A 20,600-nucleotide genomic window follows, 5' to 3' on the forward strand; every position below is an offset into this window, starting at 1 on the left:
CATTTGAGTATTTTACCCTAAAAATAAGGATCGTCATCGTCATCACAGAGATCGTTGTAGGGATCGAAGTAGGGAACGGAGTGGGACGAGGGAAAGGGGAAGAGACAGGGATGATGATGATTACCACCGAAGTCGAGAATATGATAGGTAGCATATTGAAATCAATTTAAGCTCCTTGACGCTGATTACTCTTTGCATTACTCTGCTTATTCTTATTGCTAGTTGTCTAAGGTTTAATACTTCTAAATGTTGTTTACAGGCGAAGGGATCATGATAGAGACAGGGAGAGCAGGAATAGGCGTGGGTCTCGTAGATCCGAACACATATCGAAGTCAAGGTCCCGCTCTCGCTCACCCTCAAAGAGGTAGGTTATAAAGAACTCGATAATTCGAAAAACATAACTTTCCTTGCTTTACAAATTGAAGCAGCATTTAGTTATTATTAGAATACTTGTGTTCAAGTCTTGGAAGTAGTAAGAGCAGTTTAAAGCTCTTTACCCCGGTTCATGTTGATTATATTTAATGTCCCTGATATACTAATTTTATCTGTCTTCAGCAAAAGGATTAGTGGCTTTGACATGGCACCTCCTGCTTCTGCAATGTTAGCTGCTGGTTCTGGTGGTGCTGTTGCTGCTGCCATCGCTGCATTCACTGCCAGTTCAGGTACATATGCCTTCGCGAGTTCTAATATTTCTATATATTGATAACTGCCACAGCTGTATTGGTTGATGTATTGTGGGAAGTTCCTACGATACATCCGGTATGCTTTGGTAGGCTGTATTTTTTCTTCCATTTTGTATATGCAGCCTTTTAAGCTGCAGTCTATAGAAGGGTTTTAATATTATTTTTACATACTTGGTGAAATAATTCTGGAACTGAGAGAGTTTTGGTTGCCATGTGTTTGGTGTTTGTTTGTTTGTTTCTATGTTTTTGTCTTTGTTGTGAGCCGACTTCTGTAGCTCTTGTGTACAAGGAGGAATCAATGCACCGGTTTAATGGTATTGTTCGTCTTTCCACTGGCAACTATTGCCTTTTTGGATAGTCTTGCAAGTATTTCCTCAAGAACTTGCCTATGATGTGTTCTTTTTCTTTTTCTTTTTAAGAGGTTCAGATATGCTACGGGGAAGGAGGCTTAAAAGTCCTTTTGCTGAATCAACTGCTATTGGAATAAGACTGATATTCATAACTAAATCCTTATATGAAATCTGAATTTCTTTTGCAGTACAGATTCCTGGGAATAATCCAGCCCTACCTGGAGTATTTCCAAACCTGTTTCCTCTGGCAACTGGTCAGGTATGTATTTTTCTCATGTGAATGAGATAGTTGCGAGCTCCCTAATATCTCAAACTCAGTATGAGTTTTGGCTCTTTACAGCAGTTTGGTGGTCTCTCTCTAATGCCAGTTCAGGCAATGACACAACAGGTTTGGTGTATTATTCATTCATTTGAAAATTTGAAGTTTAGACCTCTCTAGAAAATAATTTTCTTAAACTACATTTATATTATTCATCTTTTCATTCAGGCTACTAGGCATGCTCGTCGCGTTTATGATGGAGGGAGTTCTCCTACTGCAAATGAACAGGTTTTACTCTGCACTATATTTCACATTTTCATTTTTATATTGTGTTTAGTGCTGGAATTGACCCTAAATATTATATTTCAGTCAGTCGCGACTTTCTTCAGTCCGGTTATGGCTGCAATCGGTGGAAATACAAATGGACCAAGTATATGGAGAATTTTTTTTTATCTATTTGTTGACTAAAATACCTGCTTTATGTCTCTAGTTTCTGTCGTAATCGGTTTTTGCCCGGGCACGAAATTTTACTTGGCGGGAAAAATAATGTGGATAAAAATAATTTTGATTTAAAATACATGTTTTAGGAGTCGCCATTGACCTTTTGGGGTTAGCTAGGTCAAATACCTAAAAAACAATCTTTTAAAATAGTTTTGAATAAAACATAATTTAAAAGATAAAATTGATCTGCGTATAACCAAAAATTTTAGTAAAACAAGATTCGTGGTCGATTACGTTTAGGGAAGGATTAGCATCCCTATAACGCCTAAAATTTGGTACTCATTAATTATAAATTGTCTCTATTATTAGAATTTTAATTATTCAAAAATATATTTAATCTACAATTTTGTCATTTCAAATTTATTAGTAAAATTTTAAGAAAATCTATTAATTTTTATTTAAATAAGATATTTATTTATTTAGAAATATCAGAAAATGACTTCTAGGTGCTTTAAGACAACTCTTTTCTTCTATATAAATATTGATGAAATATTTCTTTAAAAATTAATATATATTTTATAGGATAAAAAGTATCAGAAAACGGACTTCTAGGTGCTTTAAGACAGTCATTTTCTTTAATATTATTAAAATAGGATTATTATTATATTATTTTTATAAAAATAATTTATAATAAATAAATAAATATTATTTATTATATGTATATATTTATAATGATAATACTAACAATATATTACAAATAAACATATAAAATTAAATCAACAACTAAAATAAATGAAATTAAAACTATATAATAAAAACTAATAATTTTAAAGCTAATGACTAAATTGGAATATATTATATATCTAATTCGTAATTAACTTATTAAAATTTCAGTGTCTAATCATGCTATTTTACATATTTATTAATTTAGTGACTAAATTAAAATTATATTAAATTCGAATATTAAATTAAAACAAATTAAAACATGCTGGTCGAGGCTAAAATATTATTTAACAAAATTATAATTGTTATTTCAGTTATTTTACCTAAAATATATATAAGTAAATCAGTGGCTAAATTATAATGAATAAAAATTAATAGACCGAATTATAATATATATAAAAACATGCTATAAGGATCAAATTGCAAGTTTTCAAGGTTACAGTGGCTGCGGGAATAGTTTAGCCATGCACGAAATTACACAAAGGCCCTCACCAAAACTACGTCGTTTTGGTGAGGGTATTTATACCCCATTATAACCGGCCCTTCGGGCCAATTCCTCATTTCTCTCTTTTCTCTTCTCTCTCTAAACTGAGAGAGATTTAAACTCTCTCGCTTCTCACTAAAACTGAGAGAGAGAGAGCACCGACCGGCAGCCTTGTGCCGCTGCCAACCTTACCGCCGGCCACCGCATCCGGTGGCCGAAAAATTTTATTTTACACCAAAATGTAGATTGGACCGTCCTAATGACGGTTCTGGTGTCTTTTTCCCTTAAATGGCCCCCAATCGGAGCAAATCTAGGAAAATACTTTCGGTTTTCGAAGGTTTTTGGTGACGCGTGAAGGCTCGTATGAACTCCGGTAATGGCGTGGCTTCCTCGGTAAGTATCTCTCCGTCTTTTCCTGGTTATTTTGGTGTTTTAGTGGTTGATGGGTTGCTCGTTTTCCTCTGGTTATTTTTTTGCAGGTTCGGTTGATGGCTTTATAGCCATCACCGGCGCTCATCTCGGACCGGATAATAGAGTGGCAGTTTAGTGAGTCACCAAACTTTAGTGGTGACTCACAGTGGCCTTTAACGTGGACGGCTGGTTTTGAATCTTTTGGAGGCTCTCGGTTGGTGTCGTGGTAGTATATGAAGTGGCGTGGAGCGGCGTATATCGGCGGCAACAGATGTGGCGGTCGCGTGTCCCTAGGGTATCATAACCCCAGGGTTTCAGCTAGAGGCTTCTGGACAGTTGGATCTTATCAGATCCAATGGTGGATGATTGCTGGCGGCTGGAGCTGAGATCAAACCCTAATTAGTTTAGGGTTTCTATTACGCTGGCTCAGTTGGGCCAGAACTGGGCTCCGGGTATTGGGTCTGGAATATTGGGTACTGTTATAATTGGGCTCCGGGTATTGGGCCTGTAATATGTAATAATAATATTTATTAATAAAAAAATAATAATAATAGTAATAATTATAATATTTATAACAATTATAATAATTATAATAAAAATAAAAATAAAACAGGCAAAAATTTAATGTCTACAGCTGCCCCTCTTTGTACATTCTTGTGTTAACAAGAATAGGGCAAAGATGAAAAGATAATAAATTTTGTTCAGTTGACTTCTCTTGATTAAGATGGAAATGTTGAACAAGTTATTCTCATTATGAATTATTCCACTGGGGATGTCAATTCATCTCCTTCTGTGATGTAATCTAGCAAAAAGTTTAAACAAGTTCTGCTCCTTCTTCTTCAGATGAGTTCTTCTCATTACAAACACTTCTGAAAATGTTGATGCTAATCTATCTCCTTCTGTGATAGATCATACAAAAGGTTGAACAAGTTCTTCTCATTATGAACTTCTTCTTCTTCTTCATATGAGTTCTTCTCATTATGAACTTTCTCTGGAAAAGTTGATGTTGATCTATCTCCTTCTGTGATAGAGTCATGCAAAAGGTTGAACAAGCTCTTCTCGATGCTAATCTATCTCCTTCTGTGATAGATCATACAAAAGGTTGAACAAGTTCTTCTCATTATGAACTTCTTCTTCTTCTTCAGATGAGTTCTTCTCATTATGAACTTTCTCTGGAAAAGTTGATGTTGATCTATCTCCTTCTGTGATAGAGTTATGCAAAAGGTTGAACAAGCTCTTCTCATTATGAACTTCTTCTTCCTTCTTCAGATGAGTTCTTTTTATTATGAACTTTTTCTGGAAAAGTTGATGTTGATCTATCTCCTTCTGTGATAGATTTATGTAAAAGGTTGAACAAGCTCTTCTCATTATGAACTTCTTCTTCCTTCTTCAGATGAGTTCTTCTTATTATGAACTTTTTCTGGAAAAGTTGATGTTGATCTATCTCATTCTGTGATATAGTTATGCAAAAGGTTGAACAAGCTCTTCTCATTATGAACTTCTTCTTCCTTCTTCAGATGAGTTCTTCTCATTATGAACTCTTCCGGAAATGTTGATCCATAGAATGATGGATTCGAATCTTTGCTAAAATCTTAGAATTTCCTGTCAAATATTTAACATGGATAAAATGAATGAAAATGCACCTATTTTGCAAATGTCTAAATATGATGCATGAATGTTAATTTCATGTTTATTTAATTTCAAAGAGGTGAACTTAGTCTTTCTTCAATTGTGTAGAAATCCAATAAATCTTTCCTCTTCAAATGGAGAATCTATCATCTTTGAAGAGTGTAGATGTAGATATGCCTAATTTTTGTATAATGTCACAAAACCCCTTGAGAACAAAACTCAATGGCACAGGCTCTTGAAAAGTTTACACTCATGTAACATGTTGCTTCTGATAACTACTTATCTGATTATGAAGTGATTTTTCAGGATGATTTCACAGATATTGATAATTCTTCTGATACCAAAGAAATCCTGAATTCTGATTCTGATGAGGAGAGTAAATTGCTATACTTGACGAAAATGGGATACTCAGATGCTGAGTCTTCAATAGTCGTAGAGATGTGGTCCTGATTCATCAATTGTAGAGTCGACAAATTTTATATGTGTTTTTCAAATGGCTAAGGCTGCTAACGCACTTCTTTCGGTAAAAGATAGGAAGCCATTATGCAATGATCCCAATTACAAGAAAAGGCGAAACTTGGGCTATGATTTTCTTAGAAAAAGAAGAAGCAAAAGTAGCTTGAAAAGAAGCTTCTTAATGAAGACGATCATGCAGTTCATCTTCCTGATCTAATGATTGGTTTTGGAATTCCTATCGAACCAGATCAGATAACTCAAAGAACACTTCCAGAAGATGTTATTGGGCCTCCTTATTTCTACTATGATAACGTGGTATTTGCTCCAGTTGTATTTGGGCTGAAATGTCACGGTACTTATACAAATATAGAGCCAGAATTTGTAGATGCGAAGTATTTTTGTGATGCTGCATGGAAAAGGGGCTATATTCATAATCTGGCAATTGAGAACAGATTTCCTCCTGTTACACTTCCAAATGACTCTATGATGGACATAGCTTGTTTGCTTTTCAACAGTGATTGCAAATGTCGATAAGACTTACTTTAGATTCCATGCACTTAAAAGTATTAACATAAAGTAATAGCCAGAACTATTTTGTTTGTTTTTAAGATTATATTAATCTATTTACAGGATGTTTATATGAAACAAATTGAATTTCAAAAATAAATTGAATTTCAAAAAGATAAACTTGGAATAAATGATAAATATATAGAAATATATTTAAAGTCATGACAATCATAGGAATGATAAAAATTCAAATGACTCAACAAATTATTAGCACAAGTATTTCTAAATTAATCAACTTGATATAATTTAGAACACTGAAGTAAGCTTTTGTCTGGAAGATCTCAAACGTTGTCAGAATGCTTATAGATGTGAAGTTCCTCCCAAACTATCAAAACCTTAAGAGGGTTTAATTGCCAGATGCCTAATATCAACTTGCATTTGAGTAGCCTTTTTAGGTTTTCAACTCAATTCCTTCATTTGGTTGCAAGACGCCCTTTTCGGGTTTTCATCTTGACCCTTCTTTTCTCTTTCACTCATTTTTTTCATTTTATTTTTCTTTTATTATTTTTTCTTCATTATTTTTCATTATTTTTTCCTTTTTTTCATTATTTTTTTCTTCAAGCATAATATTTCTTGACAGAATCTGAGTTTATTGGGTTTCTCAAAACTTTTCCATCCATTTCTGCTAAGATCAACGCTCCTCCAGAAAAGGCCTTTTTTACAACGTATGACCCTTCCCAATTAGGCATCCATTTCCCACGAAAATCTTTATGTATAGGCAAGATCTTTTTCAGCACTAGATCACCCTCTTGGAATTCTCTTGGATGTACTTTCTTGTCATGAGACTTCATCATCCGTTTTTGATACATCTGTCCATGGCAAATAGCTTTCAATCTCTTCTCCTCAATAAGGTTCAATTGATCAAATCGATCTTGGATCCATTCAGACTCATCCAATTTTACCTCTCTCAAGATTCGAAGTAATGGAATCTCAACTTCAATCGGTAAGACTGCTTCCATCTTATAGACTAAAGAAAAAGGCGTTACCCCAGTAGATGTTCGTACAGTAGTTCGATATGCATATAAAGCAAAAGGTAACTTCTCGTGCCAATCTTTGTAAGTTTCAGTAGTCTTTGTAATGATTCTCTTGATGTTCTTATTTGCCGCTTCAACTGCTCCATTCATCTTTGGACGATATGTCACTGAGTTTGCATGTTTGATCTTAAACTGTGCCAAAGTTCAATCATCATTTTGTTGTTCAGGTTTAGAGCATTATCTGTAATGATCCTTTCTGGTAGCCCATACCGGTAAATTATTTCTTTCTTTATGAATTTGCAGATTGTAGACCTCTTAATATTGGCATATGAAGTAGCTTCAACCCATTTGGTAAAATAATCAATTGCTACTAAGATGAAACAATGTCTATTCGATGCTTTTGGTGTGATTGCCCCAATGACGTCTATTCCCCACATAGAAAATGGCCAGGGTGCTGTCATTACATGTAAAGGCGATGGGGGTACATGAATCTTATCTGCATATATCTGGCATTTATGACATCTCCTTGCATAATCAATGCAATCTGTATGCATGATAGGCCAATAATATCCATATCTCATTATTTTCCTAGCCATGGAAAGACCATTTGCATGTGTTCCACATATTCCACTATGTACTTCCTCATGATGCTTCTGGCTTCGCTAGTATTTAAACATCTCAATAGCATTTGATCATTTCTTCTTCTATATAAAGTCTCGCTATCAAGAAAGTATCCATCAACCATTCTTCTCAATGTTCTTTTATCAATTTCAGATGCATTTTGTGGATAACTTTGATATTTGATATATTACAGGATATCATAATACCATGGTTTGCCATCTGCCTCTTTATCCACACTGTAACAATGTGCATGAATTTCATATACTTGCATTTTGATCGGCATCATATCAACTTTCTTAGTTGCCTGAAACATAGCAGCTAAGGTAGCCAAAGCATCTATCACTTGATTTTCCTCTCTAGGGAGATAATTGAAGGTGACTCTCTCAAATTCTTTCACTAATTCGAGGATAAAATCACGGTATTCCAGTAATTTGGGATCTTTTGTTTCCCATTCTCCTCGTAGTTGATACACCACTAATGATGAATCTCCATATATCTGGAGAAATTTAATTTTCCTTTCTATGGCTGCCTTCAATCCCATGACACAAGCTTCATATTCCGCCATGTTATTAGTGCAAAAGAACTCCAGTCTGCTTGTGAAAGAATAATAAATATTTTCTGGAGAAATCAATACTGCCCCAATTCCTCTTCCCAAGGCGTTGGATGCTCCATCAAAATAAAGCTTTCATGATTCATCATTTTTTATGACTTCTTCATTCATGGATATGCACAACAAATCTTCATCTGGAAAATTAAAACTCAGAGACTGATAATCATCTGATACACGACTGGCCAGGAAATCAGCTATGACACTTCCTTTTATCGCTTTTTGGTTGACATATACAATATCAAACTAGGATAATAACATCTGCCATCTAGCCATTTTGCCTGTCAAAGCTGGGGATTCCATTAAGAACTTTAAAGGATCAATTCTAGATATCAACAAAGTGGTATGATATAACATGTATTGTCTGAGTCTTCGAGTAACCCATACCAAGGCACAACATAATTTTTGTATTGGTGGGTATCGAATTTCACAATCAGTAAATTTCTTACTCAGATAATAAATGGCTTTCTCTTTTCTTCCAGATTCATCGTGCTATCCCAGTACGCATCCTATCGAATTTTCAACGACTGTTAAGTAGAGAATTAACGGTCTGTCAGGCACTAGTGGCACTAAAATAGGGGCATTGGATAAATATTTCTTAATAATATCCTAAGTTTCTTGACATTCATCATTCCAGACTTCAGGATTGTTCTTTCGGAGTAATTTGAACACTGTATCACATTTGTTAGTTAATTGAGAAATGAACCGAGATATATAATTTAATCTTCCCAAAAAGCCTCAGACTTCTTTTTTAGTATTGGGTGATGGAAGATCTTGAATTGCTTTTACTTTATTTGGATCAATCTCGATTCCTTTTTTGCTGACTACAAATCCCAAAAGCTTTCGAGAAGTTACCCCAAAAATGCATTTAGCTGGGATGAGCTTTAATTGATACTTCATCAATCTCTGGAAAAGCTTTCTTAAATTTTGAATATGTTCTTCTTCGGTTCGGGACTTGGCAATCATGTCATCCACATATACTTCAATCTCTTTGTGCATCATGTCATGAAACAGAGTTACCATGGCTCTTTGATACGTTGCCCCTGTATTTTTCAGTCCAAATGGCATTACTTTGTAGCAGAATGTGCCCCATATGGTTACAAATGTTGTTTTTTCCATGTCCTCAGGATTCATTTTTATCTGATTATATCCTGAAAAGCCATCCATGAATGAAAACCATGCATGTCATGCAGTATTGTCCACTAATGTGTCTATGTGAGGTAATATAAAGCTATCTTTCGGACTAGCTTTGTTGAGATCTCTGTAATCCACACACATTCAAACTTTCCCATTCTTCTTTGGTACTGGAACAATGTTGGCTACCCATTCTGGGTATTTGGCTGCCTGCAGGAAACCTGCATTAATTTGCTTCATTACTTCCTCTTTGATCTGTAACAATATTTCTGGCCTCATTCGTCTGAGCTTTTGTTGAACATGTTTATACTCTAAAAAAATTGGAAGTTTATGGACCACTATATCCGTACTCAAACTAGGCATATCTTGATAAGACCAGGAAAAGAAATCTTTGAACTCTTGAAGAAGATCTATCAATTCTTGTTTTATCTGGGCTGACAAAGTGGTACCAATTTTCACTTCTTTCATTTCTTCATCGGTTCCCAGATTTACAGTCTCAATCTCTTCTTTATGAGGTAAAATTTGCTTGTCTTCTTTTTCTACCAGTTTTAATAATTCGGTAGGAATGTCACATTCTATTTCATCCCCACACTTATTGACTTCCTCCAAACATGTGGGATGCTCTAAATTTATCTCATGATTAAATTTAAGAATAATCAGGCTATTGTGACACCTGCAATTTTAAGTCGGACATATTTCCAAAAAGATATAGTAAATTTATGAAGAATGTGAAATAATGAATGTAAAAAAATGTAAAAATGTAAAGAATGATTGTCATTTGAGAATTTTAAGAAAACTTATTATATTTGATATTAAGTGAACTTAACAACTGCCCTTACAAAATAACAAAATCTTTTTATATCCTTGGGCTAAACATAAAGATTAGTTCTGAGTATTACTCTGTGTTAATACTAAAAACTACAGGGAGGTCTTCAACAGTCCAATTGTTGAGTGTTTCACCAGGAAGACAAGGGCAAATTCCAGCCAAGTACTTGCCAATCTTGTTGTCATTCGTGATCATGTTGATAATTAATCTTCCCATAGCTTCTTAAACCATGCTTTAATCTGTTGTCGAATTTTCTTCTTTGAGAGCATCAACAAGCTGTTGTTCTACATTAACCATTCCTCCGGATTTAAATGTGGACTTCAAAGGAGGGAAAGACATGCGCTCCCAAGGAATTTCTTCTCCTTTCAATTTTGCTATTCTATTTTCACCTCTTCTTTTCATCTCTTTGTTCATTTGCTAAAAATTAGGCTTAAATCCAAGCCCAAAATGATTTTTATTCATCTTTATACTTACAGGAACTGTTCTCCCCTGAAGATTTTTTCCCAAACCTTTCCCAGTTTTAGCTCCAATGCCTAAAGTCTATCATACAGTCATCTTGGTGCAATCAGACAATATGGGATGTGGAATTTTGCTTCCCTCAGCAAGAAACGTTGCATTGACAAATTCCAAAGCTTGGAAAGAGCATTCGAGAGCATCATCATTGGTTTCAATAAATAGAACATCACTTGTTACAGACGCAATGATTTCTTCCTCAACTCCTACGCATATTAGTTGTCCATCAACAACGAATTTCAGTTTCTGATATAATGAAGAAGGAAAAGCTCCTGCCGAATAAATCCACGGCCTCCCCAATAAACAATTATATGTAGGGTGGATATCCATCACCACAAAGTCAATATTATACACGACTGGTCCGATCAGCAGCGGTATTTCCATTTTCCCAAGCACTTATTTTTTAGTGCCATCAAAAGCTCGCACTATATTCTGATAGCTTTTCATGTACGATTTATCCACCGGCATTATTTGAAGTATGACCAGAAGCATCAAGTTAAGAGCGGATCCATTGTCAATCAATACTCTTGGCAAAACATGACCATAACAATGTGTGGTAATATTCAAAGCTTTCACTGACCCCATTCCACCTTCTGGTATTTCATCATCAGTGAACGTGATGTAATTATCAGCGGCTATGTGTCCCATAATCCTGTCAAGCTTGTTGAGAGATATATCTTCAGGAATAAATGTTTGATTAAGAACTTTTATCAAAGCATTTCTGTGTACTTCTGAATTCATCAATAGATCAAGAATTGAAATTTGCGCTTGTTGTTTATGTAGCTGTTCAACCGCACTATATTCGTTGTGTTTCATAAACTTCAAAAATTCTTGTGCTTGTTTTTATGTTATGGGCTCATTAACTGTGGGCGGGGATTCATTATCAAATACCTTTTGAGGTATCACTGTAGTTTTTCCCTTTGCTTTTACTTGTTTTGATGCATTTGATGTTTCGGGAGAGTAACATCTCCCACTTCTTGTAAAAAATCCGACTTCACTCACTGCTTCAGACATCGAATCCACACTATGTATTTTCTCTTCTGCTTTTTCCAGAGAAACAGATCCTCCTACCATTGAAACATTGGTAGTATAATTCCAAGGTACTCTGCGGGTATCCTTATATGGAAATGGAAAAGGAGTCGTGATAACCACTTTCTGCTTTATTGGTGCAGGATTAACTGTAGATGATTTCACATTAATAATCACAAGATCACTTGTTCTCTGCTTAGGTTTAGAATCTTCTGATGACCAAACGTCATCGTCTCTTTTTTCCTGGTTCTTCTTCAAAGAATTCTATCTCTTTGTTATTCATCAATTTTTGCACCAAATCCCTAAATTCAGGGCATAGTTGAATTCCGTGTCCCTTCTCTTGATGATATTCACAATAATTCTTGCCTTCATTATGCTTTGGCCTAAATTCTTGTTGAATCATACCGGATAAGGAGAGTTGTTGAAATATCCAACTAAAAGGAGATTTAATCTTAGAAACGTCAGCTTTTGCTTTCTTTATGTTCTCTTCCTGAATTGCGTTCACGTTTTTATCTCCATGATTTGGCAGCGGATGATTTGATGTAGCTGGTAAATTGAATTCTAACTTTCCAGTGTTGATCAAATTTTGGACCACCCTTTTGAATGCCAAACAGTTTTCAATAGAATGACCCGTAATTCCTTCATGGTAAACACAGTGCGCTTTTACATCATACCATGGAGGGAATGGTGGTTGCATGGGAACCCACGGATAGGGCCGTATAACATCTACTTTTAACAACGAATCATAGATCTCAGCATAGGGTACTGGTAAAGGTGTAAAAGATAACCTTTTACTTTCCCTTCGAGATCCTCTGGACTCTACTCGATTAGTGTTTGTTTCTTCTTTCTTAACCCTTGGCTGGGTTATTATAACACTTTTCGAAGTATCCTTATTGTAAGAGTTTGCATTGTTGACTTCGTTCTCTTTTTTCCGGTACATAGGTCTTTTGGAACTAAACCCCTCGTTTGATTCAATTTTGCCACTTTTCAAGACATTTTCAATGAGTTCTCCAGAAATGACCAGATCTACAAAATTTCTGGTTGCATTCTCCATTAGATGACTTAAATAAGGAGCCTTTAAAGTATGGACAAACATTATTGTGGCCTCTTTTTCTGATAGAGGTGGCTGAACTTGGGCTGCTGTATCACGCCATCTCTGAGCGTACTGTCTGAATGTTTTGTTATTCTTTTTCTCCAAATTTTGGAGAGTCCATCTATCAGGGACCATATCTGTCACATGGCGATACTGCTCTAGGAATGCATTTGCCAAATCTTTCTAGGATCTAATATTGGCTTTGGTCAGTTGAGTATACCATTTTAAGGCTGGTCCTGTCAAGCTATCTTGAAAGCAGTGAATTAACAATTTCTCATCTTTCACATGTCCTGTCATTCTGCGACAAAACATAGTAATGTGGGATGAAGGGCATGTGGTACCGTCATATCTCTCAAATTCAGGAACTTTGAACTTGATGGGGAGGATTAGGTCTGGAACCAAACTCAACTCGCTAGCGTCAAACCCATAGAATGATTCAGTTATTTCTACGGATTTCATTCGTTCTTCTAATCTCCTGATCTGTCTGGTCAATTCTTCATTTACTTTTTCTTTCTCATTCAGCTCATTTAAATCTGAGATTAGATGCTCAACATTAAAATTTCCTGTTTTTCACTTCTGATATAAGTGGATTTTCGCTTGAAGATGCAGGATCCACTTGTTGATTTTCATGTGGTTTGGCCTCTTGAAGTGCTGATGTGTGGGCATGGATTTGTATAGGTGTAGTACCAGAATGATAAATTGGTTCCGGTGGGAAACCTAGAGGATACATAGGTTCTTGGTCGAAAGATACAGGATTTTCATGAATTTTTCCAATGGTAGCCTGCTTTTTGAGCATGCCTTCTATTTTCTGCATCATACTGTCCTGTGAGTTTGCAATACTGGCTTCAATTTTCTCTAGCTTCATTCTCATCTTTGTTTGTTCTTTGTTATGTTGTTCCTCAATACGTTGTATTTTATCCTCCATGATTTTCTTAGTAGCTTGTCTAGTACCGTAGTGATGTTGTATTTTTCATTTGGCCAGAATAACTGCGATTGAAAATTCTTTTGATATTATTTTTTCAAATTTTAATTAATGAATGTTTATCTTAATGTAAAATAAAAAATATACAAAAAGAAAATAATGCAATGAATAATGAATGTATGCAAAATGCATGCATGCAAAAGGTATTGATCCCAAAAAGTTAACTGTCATAGAACAACTTCCATCGGCATACAAAAGTTTCTTTATAATAGTTCATAACTACAAATACGACGTAGCTTTCCTATTAAGCTCTATATTTTCTTTCATCAACCAAGTCATCTTCTTTCCATACTTGGAAACTGGATCAACGTGATGTTCACTTATTTTTGCTTCAACAGCTAGCTCCCCAACATATCTGGAAACTTCGCTCATTTTTACCATGGTCTCGAATACCATATTGCTTCTTTCTTCACTTCTTTCTACATAGAAATCAGTCGATTTTTGCCATTGTTCATTAGTTCCCTCGAGAGTCTGCTCTAACTCAGTGATTCTGACTTGACAACTGTGCAGAGTTTTTTCAAGATCTCTAATGCGTCTTCGCAGTGAAGCATTCTCCTCATAACTTTCTTTAAGATCATTAGGTCCTAGACGAACATTTTCTTGAAATAATGACTCTTCAAGTTGCAAAATGTAAGCATTAAACTCTGAGTTTTTGTTTCTAGACTGATCCAGATCTTCTTCGAGTTTTGTTCGTGCTTCTTACGTCCTTTGACTAAGCTTCTGGATTTGAACATTCTTGTTTCTGCATTTTTGCATCCAATTGCTAGCCACTTCTTGCTCTACTTCAAGTCTGGTGTTGAAACTCTTCTTCTCCAATTCCCATTTTCGTTTTCAACATCGAACTCTTCAATCTTTTGGCCCCTGACTTCAAGTTCGGCAATCAGATTGTTCATTTCAGATTCAAATCCCTTGAACATGGTATTTTTCTCACCTTCAAATTTCTCGAGCATGTCGTTCTTCATCTCTTCAAATTTTTTAGCTCGATCTCTTTCTTTCTGCATTTGATTCATAATCTCACGATTTTTGGTTTTGTGCTTCATAATTCGCTCCCTTTTATCAACCTCTAGATCCTCCATTTTCTGTTTTCCTTTCTCAAGGCTTTTGAGTAGACGACTATTCTTTATTTTCAAATCTTCAACTCGGCTTTTCTCAATGTTCAATTCTTTAGTCATCTATACTGTTGATTTGCTCGGTCCTGATGCTTTCCGGGATTTATGTAGCTCATGGTAATTCTTCTTTAACGTTCTGAATTCACCATCAACTCTTTCTTTGTTTTCCCTCAGCATTGCACATTGTGCGGAATGAAAGTCAACGTCAACGCCCAGCATAGCTTTATCCTGTCGCATTTGTTCTAATTCTCTCGACCAACTTTCTCTTTTCTGCTTCGAATTCAGCTTTCAGAATTTCAATCTCTGATGGAACCACCCTAATGCGATCTTCCATAGAGATATCCTCATTTTGGTATGGTAGAGGAATATTTTCATTTTTCCTGACATATCTCCATTCCTCATAATCGGGAGTTAACATTTCTTTTGTTGCTTTTGCTCGAATACAAAAAGTTATTTTCCAAGCTGTAAAGGCCTCCATGATATTTCTTTTATATTTTTTGTTGTGGAATGCGAACTCAGACGAATGTAATCCAGCAGTAACATGAACAAATTGTCGACCTTCATACTGCCTTATAACCAGAAGTGGTGCATATCCGATTCCTCCCCATAATTCGAGCAGTATCACCCAGTTGTAATCACCACATTTGTAAAAGAATTCCCTTTGGATTTGCCACGGGGCTCGCCAAACAATGTCATCGCTTTGCAGATTTCGAAAGGCATTGATCCACATATATTTCGTAATTTCTTTAGGCCATTCTTGCTCCAGAAAGTCTTTCAATGGTGAGTAGTCCGTACTAAAGCGCCGGTATGAAACCTTTTCTGTCCTCCAAAAATGGCTACGGATCCAGACATATAACAATTAGGCACATCATGAGAATCGTCCACCTCCTAGCCTTTTACAAGAGTTTAACGATCTGAAAGTCTCTGCTAGAATTGCAGAAGCAGGATTGACCCTTTTTGGTAGCTGCTCAAACAAATCTACTACTGCAGCCTCAATATATCCCAATACTTTCGGGAAGATGACCATACCATATATACCCAGAGCAAAGAGATCGAATCATACTTTATCATTTTGATGACTCTGAATAAGTTCTTTAATGTTGGTCCAAGCAATGCCTTCGCTTTCGCCCTTTTGTTTCATACGAGCTACTATCCATTCCTCTCGTACTCCGGCAATCTTTGCTAATTTAACTCGGAAATGTTGAGTTTTAACTGACCTTGAATAAATTCGATTTTCCAAGGCCCCTTCTATATGTAGCAAAGTTGTGTACTCTTAAATAGTAGGAACCAAGTCCTCCTTATTGAAAGTGAAACAATTATAACCAGGATTCCAGAATTGAATCAGGGCTTGAAGCAAGTCATCATCAATTTCTACATAGAGCAAATATGGGATGTCCCCGTAAGTCTGATAAAATTGTAACTTTTTGTTTGAGTCCCAACTCTCCCAAATGCCTCGTAGATCTTGCATATCATTTCTTTTTAGAGAAACTGGAGCAAAACTAGCTAACTCGGATACATAGTCATCTTGCAGACGGTCTCCCCCTTGTCTTTGTAAGTCCTCAACCCACTGTTTTACTTCTGAGTTTGGAACTAATTGATTTGAACACTTTTTATCCATAGATAAAGGCTTTCCAATGAGACAATTAACACGAGGATCAATACCTTTAATCATGTATGATGCTATGCAAAAATAACAGAACGCACAAAAAGAAATGAATTAGTTCACATAATAAAGAAGTGAAAATTAATTTAATAACATCTATCCAAATATTTCTAATTAAACATGCTTTCTACATAGCATACTTAAATAATTTAAATTTTCATGCAATTTATTTAGCAAAAAAATAAATTAATTAATTAAAAGGAAAAAGTTAGAAATCATTTCTCCTTTGTGTACACCTATTTTGGACAAAATTTTGTCATGGCTTCAGATCAGAAGAGTTTCTAAGGTTTATTATATATATAGAGTTTCAGTTCTAAGAGTAAAGGTACCCGAATTGTCCTTGTTAGTGCCTTCTTGGGCTGCTAACCCTTAATCCTAGTCCATCACAGACTAAAGTGGATCGAGTTCAATTCGAGGAGATACACTTATCTATGCCTGACACGGAGAATAAATTCCCATGAAGACATAGAGCATATGAACCCCGAAAGCTACTTGCTAGGTCTGACACAGAGAATAAATTCTCACGAAGACATCGCTTTCACTCCCACTTAAAAGGGACAAGCTTGATTAAAAAGCTTATGTTATGCAATGCATGTGTTGTGTGTGAGGAGAAATGTTCAAACCTATGACAGAAAAATAAATAATGAAATAAAATACTTGAAAATAAAATGAAACATTAATAAAATAATATACATATAAATATTATGAAAATAATAAGTATATATAAAAATTTTGAAAAGAAAGAATTAAAAATCAAATATATGAATTTTTAATTTCTAATTAATAGAGACAATTTATAATTGATTTTTAAAGCTTGACCAGGTGTCCCTAGCGGAGTCGCCAAGCTATCGTAACCGGTTTTTGCCCGGGGCACGAAATTTTACTTGGCGGGAAAAATAATGTGGATAAAAATGATTTTGATTTAAAATACATGTTTTGGGAGTCACCATTGACCTTTTGGGGTTAGGTAGGTCAAATACCTAAAAAAATAATCTTTTAAAATAGTTTTGAATAAAACATAATTTAAAAGATAAAATTGATCTGCGTATAACCAAAAATTTTAGTAAAACATGATTCGTGGTCGATTACGTTTAGGGAATGATTAGCACCCCTATAACGTCCAAAATTTGGTACTCATTAATTATAAATTGTCTCTATTATTAGAATTTTAATTATTCAAAAATATATTTAATCTATAATTTTGTCATTTCAAATTTATTAGTAAAATTTTAAGAAAATCTATTAATTTTATTTAAATAAGATATTTATTTATTTAGAAATATCAGAAAATGACTTCTAGGTGCTTTAAGATAGCTCTTTTCTTCTATATAAATATTGATGAAATATTTCTTTAAAAATTAATATATATTTTATAGGATAAAAAATATCAGAAAACGGACTTCTAGGTGCTTTAAGACAATCCTTTTCTTTAATATTATTAAAATAGGATTATTATTATATTTTCTTTATAAAAATAATTTATAAAAAATAAATAAATAAATATTATTTATTATATGTATATATTTATAATGATAATACTAATAATATATTGCAAATAAACATATAAAATTAAATCAACAACTAAAATAAATGAAATTAAAATTATATAATAAAACTAATAATTTTAAAGCTAATGACTAAATTGGAATATATTAAAAATAAATATCTAATTCGTAATTAACTTATTAAAATTTCAGTGTCTAATCATGTTATTTTACATATTTATTAATTTAGTGACTAAATTAAAATTATATTAAATTCGAATATTAAATTAAAACAAATTAAAACATGCTGGTCGGGACTAAAATATTATTTAACAAAATTATAGTGGTTATTTCGGTTATTTTACCTAAAATATATATAAGTAAATCAGTGGCTAAATTATATTGAATAAAAATTAATAGACCGAATTATAATATATATATAAAAACATGCTATAAGGATCAAATTGCAAGTTTTCAAGGTTACAGTGGCTGAGGGAATAGTTTAGCCATGCACGAAATTACACAAAGGCCCTCACCAAAACTACGTCGTTTTGGTGAGGGTATTTATACCCCATTATAACCGGCCCTTCGGGCCAATTCCTCATTTCTCTTCTCTCTCTAAACTGAGAGAGTTTTAAACTCTCTCGCTTCTCTCTAAAATTGAGAGAGAGAGAGCACCGGCCGACAGCCTTGTGCCGCCGCCAACCTTACCGCCGGCCACAGCATCCGGTGGCCGGAAAATTTTATTTTACACCAAAATGTAGATCGGACCGTCCTAATGACGGTTCTGGTGTCCTTTTCCCTTAGATGGCTCCCGATCGGAGCAAATCTAGAGAACTACCTTCGGTTTTCGAAGGTTTTTGGTGATGCGTGGAGGCTCGTATGAACTCCGGTAATGGCGTGGCTTCCTCGGTAAGTATCTCTCCGTCTTTTCCTGGTTATTTTGGTGTTTTAGTGGTTGTTGGGTTGCTCGTTTTCCTCTGGTTATTTTTTTACAAGTTCGGTTGATGGCTTTATAGCCATCTCATCTTGGACCGGATAATAGAGTGGCAGTTTGGTGAGTCACCAAACTTTAGTGGTGACTCACAGTGGCCTTTAACGTGGACGGCTGGTTTTGAATCTTCTGGAGGCTCTCGGTTGGCGCCGTGGCAGTATATGAAACGGCGTGGAGAGCCGTAGATCGACGGCAACAGAGGCGGCGGCCGCTTGTCCCTAGGGTATCATAACCCTAGGGTTTCAGCTGGAGGCTTCTGGACCGTTGGATCTGATCAGATCCAACGGTGGATGATTATTGGCGGCTGGAGTTGAGATTAAACCCTAATTAGTTTAGGGTTTCCATTGAGCTAGCTCAGTTGGGCCAGAACTGGGCTCCGGATATTGGGTCTAGAATATTGGGTACTGTTGTAATTGGGCTCCAGGTATTGGGCCTGTAATATGTAATAATATTATTTATTAATAAAAATATAATAATAATAGTAATAATTATAATAATTATAACAATTATAATAATAATAAAAATAAAACTGGCAAAAATTTAATGTCTATAGTTTCTCATTCTTTTCTGTTACATTCAGGGGATGCTGTTGTTGATGTCTACATAAACCATGCAAAGAAGTTTGCTTTTGTAGAGATGAGATCAGTCGAGGAAGCTAGTAAAGCAATGGCTTTAGATGGCATTATTTTTTAGGTATTTTATTTTCTTTGGGATCTTCATACTGAAGTGATTTAAGTACAAAATTTGCAATGACCTGTTTGAATTTCTAGGGAGCGCCTGTGAAGGTTAGGAGATCCGGTGATTATAAACCTTCGCTAGCTGCAACTCTTGGTCCAAGCCAGCCTAGTCCCAATCTTAATCTAGCTGCTGTGGGTCTATCTCCAGGATCTGCTGGTGGGCTTGAGGGTCCAGATCGCATTTTTGTTGGAGGGCTTCCATATTACTTCACTGAAGCACAAATCAGGGAGTTGTTAGTCTTTTGGACCCCTTCGAGGTTTTGATCTAGTAAAAGATAGAGAAACAGGAAACTCGAAAGGTTATGCCTTCTGCATTTATCAAGATCTGTCGGTTACGGACATTGCTTGTGCTGCTTTAAATGGAATTAAAATGGGTGATAAAACTCTCACTGTTAGACGAGCAAACCAAGGTACTACCCAGCCTATACCTGAGCAGGAGAGTATCCTCCAGCATGCACAGCAGTAGATTGCTTTGCAGGTAAGAATAAGTATTACTCTTTTCTTCTAAATTTATTCTTGTTTGTTGCAATTATCATTGTAGATTATAGGCTAATTTTCTGAGTCCTTTTCTTTTGTCAGAGGCCTATTTTGCAACCACAAGGTGTGCCCACAAAGGTTGTGTGCTTGACTCAAGCAATTAGCGAAGATGATCTTAGAGATGACGAGGAGTATGGGGATATTGTTGAAGACATGAATGGAAGGAGATTCGGTGATAATCAAGCAATTGCTGTATTCTATCCAGAGGACAAATTTGCTCGGGGGGAATATGAGGCCTAATGTCGGATCTTATCTGCCATGTATTATAGTTGTGCGAACCGGCTCTTTCATGCT

The 20,600-nt window shown here is 35.3% G+C and overlaps 1 pseudogene; it reads left to right on the forward strand.

Annotated features, from left to right (window-relative positions):
• Positions 1–32: 32 nt before the first annotated feature.
• On the forward strand, positions 33–20,546 carry LOC120130564 (annotated as a pseudogene).
• The last annotated feature ends 54 nt before the right edge of the window (positions 20,547–20,600 follow it).

Source organism: Hibiscus syriacus, unplaced genomic scaffold, assembly GCF_006381635.1.
Source record: "Hibiscus syriacus cultivar Baekdansim isolate YM2019G1 unplaced genomic scaffold, ASM638163v2 tig00110548_pilon, whole genome shotgun sequence".
NCBI lineage: Eukaryota > Viridiplantae > Streptophyta > Magnoliopsida > Malvales > Malvaceae > Hibiscus > Hibiscus syriacus.